The 9,991-nt window shown below is 47.7% G+C and overlaps 1 protein-coding gene across 4 annotated transcripts in view; it reads left to right on the top strand.

Moving 5' to 3' along the window:
* The first annotated feature begins 355 nt into the window (after positions 1–355).
* Positions 356–9,991, top strand: part of Capg (capping protein (actin filament), gelsolin-like) — a 19,835-nt gene continuing 10,199 nt past the window's right edge. Inside the window, exons 1-3 of one of the 4 annotated variants that reach the window (XM_013035467.1) lie at positions 386–412; positions 1,067–1,100; positions 1,489–1,532. The gene's annotated coding sequence lies outside the window, so the exon portion shown is untranslated. Of the gene's footprint in view, positions 413–1,066; positions 1,101–1,488; positions 1,533–2,694; positions 2,819–3,099; positions 3,160–9,991 lie in introns of those variants that run through there. The other 3 variants (XM_013035466.1, XM_013035465.1, XM_013035468.1) reach the window with 3 other exon arrangements.

Genomic DNA, 9,991 nt, shown 5'->3' with positions numbered 1-9,991 from the left:
GCATGTGAAAGGACTCATAGCTGGTTTTCACGACTAGAAGCAGGGTGGGCCTGAGGAGAGAAGGAAGAGAAGGACCTGAGGGGAAACAGCTGACAGGAGCAGCTGACTTGCAGTGACAGTTGGGAAGGGAGATGTGGACTCCTACCCCGGCCTCCCCACACACTTTCTGCCATCTCTTAAGCGGGTCCTGAAACAAAGCTTTCGAGTGGCACGCTGGACTTTAGCGTTCCCCAGGCCCCACCCTCAGCATGCCCTACCCTCTCAGCGCCCCACAGTGTGGGTCTCAGAGTGGCCCGGAGGGCAGATCCGGAGCGCTGGCCGGCCAAGCCCCTCCCTCTGACTCACAGTGGTGCTTCCGCCCCTCATCTCCTGGGGCGGTGGCTGGGGATGGCCTGAGCCACAGCACTAGCAGGCAAATAGCAGGCGCCTGCTTAGGCTTCTGGTTTGAGACCCGAGGTCGGCCTGTGGGGGGTAAAGGTAGGGCTTCACTGATTCTGGGTCTTCTAGCAGTCCATACCTGCAGGCAAGCTCCTGGCCCGGAGAGAGCGAGGCCATGCGAACCAAGTGTTCTCTTCTTTGGAGACAAACTCTGTCTTGTTCTGGGGAGACTGCAGTGGGAGTAAACTTTGAGTTGAAAGAGAGAGGGGGGGGAGGAAGAGAAAGGGAGGACTGGTGGCTCAGGCCTGTAATCTTAGCTACTCAGGAGGCTGAGATGTGAGGATGGTGGTTTGAAGTCAGCCTGGGCAGGACAGCCTGTTAGACTCTAATCTCCAATGAACCACCCAAAATCCAGAAGTGGAGCTGTGGCACAAGTGGCTAGGAAAGCACTAGCTTTGAGCAGAGATGCTCAGAGACAGCACTCAGGCCTTGACTTCAAGCTCCAGGACTGGCACCAAAAAAGAAAAAGAAAAGAAAACAAGTTCTAGAGATTGCAGATTATTTATTAGCATATGCTTTAGAGTTCCCAGGGGCTGGGGAGAAACCCACGGGCTGCCTGGCCTGTCCCAGTATGTTTCTCCTTCTTTGTCATCCTCTCATTTTTTTTTCTCCCTTCCTGTGATGATAGGACTTTCTCTGGCTTGGAGAGACCCTCAGTGTAGGTAACAGCGATCCCCATTCATCCTGTCCCCTGGGTGGGTGCACAGAATTGAGCCACCCAGGTTCACACTGGTACAACCAGTATGACAACCTCAGAGGGAGGTAAAGGGGGGTGGAGAAGGGGTGAGGTATACTGTAACTTTCTTCCCCCGGAACTATTCACTAAACTGGCAAATAGGGGACAAAGAGGTGCTAGGTACACTTACTAGGGTCCCCTCACAAATTCTCATTGTGGCAAACCCTCCCCCAAAAGAAAACTTTTGTTGCTGATATGAAATAAATAGCAACCTGAAGAGAAAGAAGCCTAGATTTGTTTAGTATTTCTTACTTGCTTATTATTTATAGGCTCTCAATTAATCTTCATATTCTTCTGTATGCTCATTTTACAAGGAGGCTACAGGAAGTTGAGTAATTGACCTGAGAAAGCACAGTTGGTAAGTAGCCAAACTATTCAGCTCTTAACTTCTCTTCTAGGTTGTCTGCCCAGCCTCTGGTGCTTGTGTGAACAAGGCCTTCCTGGGATTCCAACTTTAAATACAAATATCTTGTATTTAAGGCTGTCTTTTGGAACCAGGCATGGTGGTCCATGACTCTCTGTAATCCCAACACTAGGGAGGCTGGGTCAGGAGGATCTAGAGTTAAAGGTCAGCTAGGCTAATGTTGCAAGACCAAATCTGAGTAAAAAAAAAAAAAGATCCAGGATGTGGTAGTTCATGGCTGTAATCCTAGCTATACCAGAGGCCAAGGTAAGAGGTTTGCAGATGAGTTGAACAGGCAAAAACATGAGACTCAATATGGAAAAACAAAAGGAAACAGAACACCTAAAAGCAAAAAGAACTGAGATGAGGCTTAAGTGTCAACAGGCCACAGAGATGCTTGGAGGTCTAATCCCACAGGTGGTGTTCAGCACCAGTTGTGAGTGGAAAAAGCAGAATGAAAATGCAAAGCCCTGAGTTCAAGCCTAAGTACCAGCACAACAAAACCGACCAAACAAACAAAAACCACATCCATCCAGTTTCAGGCTAAATCCTTGCTAGGATTTGGTTTGAAGGTTGACTAAGTATGAAGATTTGGTCCAAATTTTAATTACCAGTGCCAGGGCAGAAACCTTGACCCTCCACACCAAGTTCTATCTGGAACTAGATGTTGACTCACAGTTTTCTACAACAGGCTGCCAGCATCCTGGGCAGTAAGCCACGCTTGTGTGGCTGCATAATTGGGTGTTCATTTTTCCTGGAGCTTTACCCAGATTTTGCCCTTCTCTATGGATTCCGAGGGGGATGGGAGACTATCTTGACTGGCCTCCTACTCTGAGTGTGACTGTGGATGGTCACTTGTGTTCACAGGGCATCTGTATCCTCTGCAGAGCCAGCCACTGGGACAAGACTGTGATGTAGGAGGGTTGGCTGCCCCCAGGTGCAGTCTGCACCATGCTTATTTCTATAGCCGTTCCTGAGTGCCCTGCGCTCAGATTCTGTGACAGTGGACATCTGGTGACTGATTAGCAACAGAACTGTCTGGGGCAGGCAGGAGACCACAAAGACAAGTCAGAGCCCCAGCCACGCCCTCAGCACTGAGCTTTAAGAAAAAAAACAGTCAAATGCATTCAGACAAGAAGTCAGGGGGAGGAGGAAAAAGTGCTGTGGAGCCATTGACCCCACCCAGGAAGTGTGACTAACCCGGAGCATCAGGGGCTGTACAGACGTGCCTGTTGGGTCTGGTGAGTGGGGGCTCTGGGGAGTGGGAAACAGGGTATCTTGTGAGCTCTACATGCAGAGATGCCACCTGGGCCTGCCTTACTCAAAGCCGGTCACTATTCAAGGCTGGGGTGGGGACCTTTGGCCTCGCCCTGTGCACTTATGACCAGGTAGCCTGGTAGCCTGGGTTCCAAGCGCGCTCTGCTCTGTCTAGACCTGCCAGACTCCAAGCCCAGAGCCTCCTTTTGGAGGGGGTGGATGGGGTGGGGCTGGAGGAGAAAGAAAAGGGGAAGTTAGAAGTTGGGGTGGAGCAGCTGGAAAGAAGCAGTTCAAGACGCTGGAGCAGGAAGAAGTGGTGTCAGAGGTAATAAAGTGGGAGGTGGCTGTAAGGAATGATTATGCAGAGGAGAAAACGAAGGAATCCAGAAACCTCCACAGATCAAAACAGGCTTTTATTCAGGGTTAAAGCCTGAGAGGGCTGACAATCTTCCAGCCAGACTGGAGAGACAATGATGCACTCTTTTACAACTGAGGTCTCCTTTTATTTAGGCACGGAGAATGCAATCAGTCAGGCCAGGAGCCTGGGGGTAATTTGTCACGGGAGAGGAGGCAGGATGGGAACAGGGGAAGGGGTTCTTTGTGCAGAGATTGAATCTTATAGCATTTGTTTTTAGCAGACATGTCAACTCATGGTAGGGCCCTCAATCTACAGTTTACCCTTTTGCAATGGCAGGGTGTGTTTGGCGAGAGGGAAGAGGGTGGGAGATGATTCAGATTAATTGAAGTCTGCCCCAAGGGCCGTATTTATGACAAAGGTGAGTGGTTTGAGTTGAAGGCATTTCCCATCAGTGGCCAGCAGAGGGAGCTGGGGGCTGTCCAGGACACTTTAGGGGGACACAGATGAGAGCTGGTTGCCCAGGGTCTTGAAACTGAGTTAAGAATGATGCCGTCCTGGCACATTTATGCCAGGCTCCAGGTGCCTTCCTTGACTGCAGTCTTGCGAGTTTGGAGGTGGGCCATCTGGCTTGTGCCCAAGCTGCCAATGGAGGAACTTGTAGTCTTTCATCCTAGCCTGTGGGAAGGGGTGTCAGACTTCAATGCCGAAGCCCTCAACCAGCCTAGTGGTGAATTTAGATTTGGTTCTCCCAGGCTCCAAGACAGCATTGTGGCAGAGAGTTTGTGGAGAGATGTGGCAGGCCTAACCATATGAATTCAAACATTGGGTGTAGAATGGGGTTTAATAGTTCCCAGCAGAAGATATGGCTGAAGGCAGGGCAGGAAGGAGATGGAGGTGGAGCTGGAGGGCTGGGAGCTGGGATCTGGGGAAAAGAGTACGTGATCCCAGAGAGGCTCCTCTGGATGGCTCCTGAGAAGCCCTGGACAGTTTAATGGGACACTTAGCCCCAGCTTTCTGCCCCAAGGCTGCTTCAGTCCATATCTGCCTGTTAAAATCTTGGGCTGTCCTTTAAATTCCATCTGGTGTAATAACTGGAGCTCATTAAGAACTGCTAAACTGGGGCTGGGAATGTGGCTTAGTGGTAGAATGCTTACCGAGCATTCATGAAGCCCTGGGTTTGATTTCTCAGTATCACATAAACAGAAAAAGCTGGATGTGGCTCTGTGGCTCAAGTGGTAGAGTGCTAGCCTTGAGCAAAAGAAGCTCCTAGACAGAGCCCAATGCCCTGAGTTCAAGCCCCAGGACTGGCAAGAAAAAGAACAACAACAACAATAAACACCTTTGAGTATCTGCAAGGTAGTAGGCACTAAGAGGTTTAGCTAGATGTGGAATCTAGTTCTGAGAAACAGAATCTAGCTCCTGCTCCAAAGGCCCTCCCTTATAGTCTGGTAGAAGGGGGACAGTGCCTAACTCTCCTCACTATGGAAGAACAGAAGATCTAGAAAGGAGCTGGCTGTAGCTCATTGGCAGAGAAAGGAGAGAGGGAGGGAGAGAGAGGGAGAGGGAGAAGGAAAGGAAGAGAGAGAGAGAGAGAGAGAGAGCATAAAGAAGTTTCCCATCAGAGCATTCAAGAAGAGAATGGTTGGTGAGGGCTATTACGGAAGTGCTGAGTGTGTGCAGGTTCTATGTTGGGAGGCAGATCAGGACTAGATCAGCACTAAGGCTCCTTCTAAGGCTGACATCTGTGATTCTGTGACATTCCTCTCCTGGGGGAGGTTGGCAGGTTCATTAGATGGTTGGCTACTCATGTCTCTGTGCCGTCTAAATAGGGCACAAGGCCTGGGCCTTTTTTCATCTCTGTGTATTCTTGACCCTGCCCCCCACCCTGAAGTCTGCCTTTGGAGAGCACCCAGCATGGGCCTTGAATGGAATTGAATAGACTCTGTCATAGACTGCTTGCTAGACCAGTGCACCAACGTATCAGGTTCTGGAGACATGAAACAGTCTTCCAGCCAGCCAGCACACAGGGGCTGAAGTGTGTGCTCCTAGCAGAGAGGGTTGGGAGAACTTCCATAGGAAGCTGAGACACCAAATGGCCCAGAGATTCCTAAGACCGCTGGGGCTTGATATGGGCCTGCAGGGATGTTGGACTTTGATGGAGGCGAGATACTCGGGAACATTGATGAGCCAAAGGGCTGGGACAAGGAGGAAAGACTGAAAGGCCAGATGTTAGGATGGACCTTTTCTCTGGAAGAGCCTGGACAGAGGGTCAGGATATGCGGCAGGATCCTTAACCCTGCTCTAGAACTTCTCAAAAACTGGTAGTCAGGCTCTGAGTCTGGTTTTAGCTAACCCAAAATGGCTTTGAGGCATCAGGAGTGTTTTTTTTTTTTTTTTTTTGCCAGTCCTGGGACTTGAACTCTTAGGCACTATCTTTGAGCATCTTTGACTCAAGGCTAGCACTTGACTTGAGTCACAGCTCCACTTTTTTTTTTCTTTTTTTGTAGTTTACTGGAGATAAAAAGTCTTGCAGACTTTCCTGCTTGGGCTGGCTTTGAACTGAGTCACTGATGCTCACTTAGACATCAGGAGTTTTAAGGATCCCCAGATGATTCAGTTTGCCAAGAGTTCGATGTTATTCTTAGAGAATCTGCTGCTAGTATTGAGGTCACTTCAAACATGTTTCAGAACTGTGGAGGCAGATTTTCTAGGCTGGGGACATGGGTACTGTTAGGGGAAAATGTAGTAATACTTGAAAATGCACAATAAAGACTTTGAGAATGATGCCCTGGGTGTAGGGACCGTAGCATCAGGGTCTTGAGTTTGGGAGAGAGACTGTGTTTAATGCTGAACACAGCATGGGCAAGTGAGAAATTTTATTTTATTTTATTTTTTGTCCGTCGTGGGGCTTGAACTCTAGGCCTGGGTGCTATCCCTGAGCAATTTAGCTCACGACTAGCTTACCACTTGAGCCACAGCGCCACTTTTGGCTTTTTCTGCTTATGTGGTGCTGAGGAATCGAACCCAGGGCCTCATGCATGCGGGGCAAGCACTCTACCACTGAGCCACCTTTCCATCCCTGCAAGTGAGAATTTTTATCTAAGGAGCAGAGTAAGGGGTCAAGGAGTGGAAAATTACTGAAAGAAATGCCAGGGGTAAGGAAGGTTCTGTCCAAACTGACTTAACAGGATTCTAGAAGAAGTTTGTCCAGGTTGATCAGAAATCACCTGGAGGGGGAGTGGAAGATAAGTGAATCTGATCAGAAGAGGAGATGACTGAATGTGGAGGGAAGGAGGACTTGTGACTAAACAGGCCTAGCAAACTGGCCCAAACTGGATTTTGCAAGGAAGTGTACTGATGGGCCTAGGAGAAGATTCAAAAGCCTGAGGGATTTTTGGACAAGGAACCTTGGTGAGTGGATAAAATTATATAAGGTCTTGAGGTAATTCTATTGGGCAGCTAGGGTGATGAAGGAGCTGGTAGCCAAACCTCTTTCATCAGAATCCTGAAATGTCTGAGGAAGGTGGGTTAATTTGTCCTAAGTTCTTATTTCAGGAACAGAACGACAAGGCTGGCAATTGGCTCACTCCATTTCTCATTCTGAGCTCTTCCTGCCAGCTTGGGTGGGGCGGCTACCACTTCCCACCTGAGTCACCAGCTGGTGGGCTGTCTGTAGCAGGGGATGTGGGCATACCATGTGATCCTATGTGGGATGGAGAAACTTTAGCTCTTCCCCGCCCCCTGACTGCCTCCCAGTCTCAGGAAAATGTGACACCAAAAAAAAAAAAAAAAAGCCTTCCACTATTTTTAGGTTGATAATGGAAAGTCATAATTCAGATGGTATTTCATAGCCATTATTACCAAGGCTCTGCCTCTCCTCTTTTCTACTCAGACTCAATACCTTGCTCTCCAAGCTACCATTCAGAGTCTCTTCCCTCTAGCAGCCTCAATCTCCAAGAGTCTTCTAATTAATTAATTAATTTATTATTATTATTATTTTGTCGGTCATGGGGCCTGAACTCTGGGCCTGGGCGCTGTTGCTCACAGCTAGCACTCTACCACTTGAGCCTCAGCACCACTTCTGGCTTTTTCTGCTTATGTGGTGCTGAGGAATCGAACCCAGGGCCTCATGGATGCAAGGCAAACACTCTACCACTGAGCCACCTTCCCAACAAGAGTCTTCTAATTTTACAATTTTTTTTTTGTCGGTCATGGGGTTTGAGCTCTTCAGCTCAAGACTAGTGCTCTACCACTTGAGCCACAGCCCTACTTCCGGTTTTCTGGTGGTTTATTGGAGATTAGTTTCATGGCCTTTCCTGCCAGAGCTGGCTTTGAACTGTGATCCTCAGATTTCATCCTCCTGAGTAGCTAAAATTACAGGCATGAGCCACCAGTGCTCAGCTATTATTTTCTTTTTTTTTTTTTGTTGGTCGTGGGGCTTGAACTCTGGGCCTGGGTGCTGTCCCTCAGCTCTTCAGCTCAAGGCTGAGCGCTCTACCACTTGAGCTACAGCGCCACTTCCGGTTTTCTGGTGGTTTATTGGAGATAGGAGTCTCACGGTCTCTCTTGCCCGGGCTGGCTTTGAACCGTGATCCTCCTCAGCCTCCTGAGTAGCTAGGATTACAGGTGTGAGCCACCAGCGCCCGGCTTCAGTTATTATTTTCTACTTTATGTTTTCACCTTCAGTTTCCCCAGACCTTAATCCAACACCACAGAGGCAGAGAGCCTTATAAAAACCTTAACTGAGCTGGACATTGGTGGCTCATACCTGTAATCCTAGCTACTCAGGAAGTTGAGACCTGAGTCAGACTGGGTAGGCAAGTCTTATGTCCAATTAACCATCAGAAAATTGGAAGTGGAGCTGTGGTTCATGCTAGCCTTGAGTAGAAGCCCCCAGGCCCTGAGTTCAAGTCCTATGACTAGCAACCCCCCCAAAACAAAACAAAACCAACCAACTAACAAATGAACAAAAACCTTAGTTGAATGGACCTATGTGTTATATTAAGTGCTTGCTGGAATTTAGTCTCTACATTTTAACCCCTCATCCCCACCAAGAAACCAGCTAACAATAGGAACATAAAAAAGACAGTGAATGAAACTGTAGTGATTATATTTTTTGAATTAAAAAAAAGATAATGAGTTTTTAAAGATGTTTGCCTTTAGAATTCTCTCCCCATTCTAATATATTTTGTCCAAGGAATTTTGGCCCTGCTGACCTACGGAATAATGATGGCATTCATCATCCTAGTATTGGAGGCAAGCTAAGCACTCAGAAGTGATAGCTGATGTCTGGGAATGAGACACAGTTTCAATATGAGATCCAAGCTGGCCTCATTCTCACGATCTTTATGCCTTGGAATGCTGAGTACTAGGATGTTACCATGGCCAGCCCCCCCCTTTTTTTTAAAAATCAAAATGGACATATAGAATTTTGCTAAGTGCTTTTCTCTACATGTATTGGAATTTATATTTGGTAGTATATATAATACACACACACACATATACACAAATATGCTTCACACATATATGTTTATTAATAGGGCGGTTTAATCCCAGAGATTAAACCAACCTTGCATTCCTGGGATAAACCTCATTTGGTCATCATCATCATTATTATTATTTTTTTGTCGGTTGTGGGGCTTGAACTCTGGGCCTGAGCTCTGTCCCTCAGCTCTTCAGCTCAAGGCTAGTGCTCTACCATTTGAACTACAGTGCCACTTCCGTTTTTCTGATAATTTATTGGAGATAAGAGTTTCACGGACTTTCCTGACCAGGCTGGCTTTGAACCGTGATCCTCAGATCTCAACCTCCTGAGTAGCTAGGATGAACCACCAGATATCATTATTTTTTTGGTTGGTTGTGGGGCTTGAAGATCAGGGCCTGAGTGCTGTCCCTGAGCTCTTTAACTTAAGGCTAGTGTTCTACCACTTTGAGCCACAGCACCATTTCTCTCTGATATCTTAGTGGTTAAAACCTGCCCAGCTGTTTTTTTTTTGGTCCGGTAGTGGGGCCTGGACTCTGGGCCTGGGTGCTGTCCCTCAGCTCTTCAGCTCAAGGCTAGCACTCTACCACTTGAGCCACAGTACCACTTCTGGCTTTTTTCTTTTTGCTTATGTGGTGCTGAGGAATCGAACCCAGGGCCTCATGTATGCAAGGCAAGCACTCTACCACTGAGCCACCTTCCCAGCCCTGCCAGCTGGTTTTGAATTGCAATCCTCAGATATCAGCCTCCTGAGTAGCTAGGATTACAAGCATGAGCCACTGGCACTTGGCTTATTTATTTATTTTCATGCTGTACTAGGGCTTAAACTCAGGGCCCGTGATCACTCCATTCACTTATTCACAGCTAGCACTGTCTCACAGACTTTTTTAGTCCCAACTGGCTTCAGATTGTCCTCTGGATCTCAGACTCCCGGGGTTTACAAGTGTGAGCCACTGATGCATTGTTCCAGTTGAAGTTTTAATAGGGTGCTGAGTTACAGAAAGGCATAGGGGTTTGGGATTCTGAGGGGTAAGTAGCCACTGGCTATGGGAGGCTGAGGAGAAGACATGACAACAAAGGTTGGCTACTGCAGAAATAAAGCCTTTAGGGTAACAGCTTCAGAAGAATAGATAGATGGCTACTGTAGCACACTCTGGGCAGGGTATCAGACCTTTTCCTCTAAGTTCATCTTCTCTATTTAGTGAGAAAGTATGTGTAAAGGGAGTGGACTTGACAATTGCATTTCTACAGAAGAAACTCTCTTTAGTCAGATAAGAGAACTGGGAAGGTGGCTCAGTGGTAGAGCCCTCACCTTGT

The sequence above is a fragment of the Dipodomys ordii genome, unplaced genomic scaffold, assembly GCF_000151885.1.
Source record: "Dipodomys ordii isolate 6190 unplaced genomic scaffold, Dord_2.0 Scaffold212, whole genome shotgun sequence".
Lineage (NCBI taxonomy): Eukaryota > Metazoa > Chordata > Mammalia > Rodentia > Heteromyidae > Dipodomys > Dipodomys ordii.
Note: the sequence above shows the minus strand (reverse complement) of the source record. Positions and strands in the feature narration are given on the sequence as shown.